The 2,310-nt window shown below is 38.2% G+C and overlaps 1 non-coding gene across 1 annotated transcript; it reads right to left on the bottom strand.

Moving 5' to 3' along the window:
• Window positions 1–230: 230 nt before the first annotated feature.
• LOC127089737 (small nucleolar RNA R71) lies at window positions 231–337 on the bottom strand. The gene has a single exon (XR_007791294.1). It is a non-coding gene; the product is annotated as a small nucleolar RNA R71 (small nucleolar RNA).
• Window positions 338–2,310: the final 1,973 nt, after the last annotated feature.

Raw genomic sequence — 2,310 nt, 5'->3', positions numbered from 1 at the left:
GGTCTCGCTACTGAGAACCCAAATCAACATTTAAAAGTCTTTATCAACCTGGTCAACACCTTTAAATCTAACGGCGCTTCACCTGATGCGATCCGTTTAAGATTATTTCCTTTCTCCCTCAGGGATAGAGCATGTTCATGGTTAGATTCACTTCCAGCTAATTCAATAACTACCTGGGAAGACCTTAGGTGAGTATTCCTTGCTAGATATTTTCCCCTAGTAAGACTGCTGTTCTTCGAAACCAAATAAGTAGATTTACTCAAAACCAAGGAGAATCTCTTTTTGAAGCTTGGAAGGGATATAAAGAGCTATTAAGAGTCTGTCCACACCATGGCCTAGAACAATGACTGATCGTTCATGTTGGTTCTAAATGTTGGCAGCAATTTTGGTAAAACAAAGAGTGTTCACAAGATGTTGCATGTGATGTCTTAACAGAAGATATCTATGTACCTGCTGGAGATTAAAAATATAATTATGCAGGATTGTTTCAAGAAGTCATACACGATGTCATGACATCTGATATTATGTACCTGCTGGATATTTAAAATGGAATTATGCAGGATTGTTCCAGGATGTCAGACCCGATGTCATGACACCTGTACATAGAACATTCAGGGTGAATGTTATGTGTTATGTGATTGTGCATTTAATGGCAATCTATGTATGATTGAAGATCTGATTTACAATCGCATTCAATCATTAATTACAACCAGATTTACTTATTTTCCAAAGAGATCTAATCAGCTGTCATGAGAAGATTTAATTGGAAAATAGTTTTAGGGTTTTCAAGATGTCCAAGCCCAGCTGAATGCTTCTATAAATAGGACATGGAAAACCTGATTTGATACACAACCAATACAGAGCGCAATATTGAGAGAGAATAAGGGTTTGTGTCTTTTTTGGTCGTGTGACTTGTAAGCCATTCAACTCATCCATAGATGATTGAATTGGTCTGATGTGTAAGTTATAATTTGTCACTCTAAGCTTTTAAGAATGAGTGTGTGTCTACTTGATTGAAGTTGTTAAGTAAGATCAAGTGTGTGTCTACTTGATTGAAGATCAAGTGTGTGTCTTTGAAGAGTGTCTTCTTTTCATAAGTAATTGTTGTTGAAAATCACAGGTGTGATTGAGGGGGAGTGAGTGGGTTCTCATATCTAAGAAGTTCTTAGGTAGAAATCATACGGGTAGAGATTAGGTGAAAAAGACTGTAACTTGTGGAGTGTACTGAGAGTCTTTGAACTGATTCTATTTAGTGGATTTCCTTCCTGGCTTGGTAGCACCCAGACGTAGGTGAGTTGCACCGAACTGGGTTAACAATTGCTTGTGTCTCCTGCATTACTATTCTTTATCTATATCCTGTTTGTTTCACTCAGATATTAGTGTCGTGACATTACCTTTGAAATCTCATATTTGATACCAGAATTTCAATTGGAATCAGAGCAGGCATCCTGCTCTGGTTCTAGGTGAGATCTAGGGACAATACTTTTTGGTACTATGGAGAGAGATGGAAGATCTGTTCACAGCCCACCAATTTTGGATGGATCTAACTATGACTATTGGAAACCTCGAATGGTAGCTTTCCTAAAATCTCTGGATAATAAGGCTTGGAAGATTGTGTTAACAGGCTGGGTACATCCAGTAATTACTAAGGAAGGAGAAGCCACAACTGACAAGAAGCCTGAAGAACAACGGTCCAAGGAGGAGGATGATCTAGCCCTTGGAAATTCTAAAGCATTGAATGCCATATTCAATGGAGTAGACAAGAATATCTTCAGGTTGGTAAACAACTGTGAGGTGGCTAAAGATGCTTGGGACATTCTCAAAACCACCCATGAAGGCACCTCTAGAGTTAAAATGTCTAGGCTACAGTTGCTCACCTCCAAGTTTGAAACTTTAAGGATGAAAGAAGATGAAAATATTCATGAATTTCATATGAGTATCCTTGAAATTGCTAATGCCTCAAGAGCCCTGGGAGAGAAGATGTTAGATGAAAAATTAGTAAGAAAAATACTCAGGTCACTCCCTAAGAGATTTGCTATGAAGGTGACAACCATAGAAGTGTCTCAAGACATATCCAACATGAGAATTGATGAGCTAATTGGTTTCCTCCAAACATTTGAGATGGGAATGAATGATGGTTCTGAAAAGAAAACCAAAAGCATAGCCTTCATGTCAAACACAGAGGAGGAAAATAGTCAGGATGTTGATGAAGATCTGGCAAATGATGTAGCAATGTTGGGAAGACAGTTCAACAGACTGTTGAAAAAGATGGATGTAAGATCTAAGGCTAATGTCAAGAACATCTCATCT

This window comes from Lathyrus oleraceus, chromosome 5 (assembly GCF_024323335.1).
Source record: "Lathyrus oleraceus cultivar Zhongwan6 chromosome 5, CAAS_Psat_ZW6_1.0, whole genome shotgun sequence".
NCBI lineage: Eukaryota > Viridiplantae > Streptophyta > Magnoliopsida > Fabales > Fabaceae > Lathyrus > Lathyrus oleraceus.
Note: the sequence above shows the minus strand (reverse complement) of the source record. Positions and strands in the feature narration are given on the sequence as shown.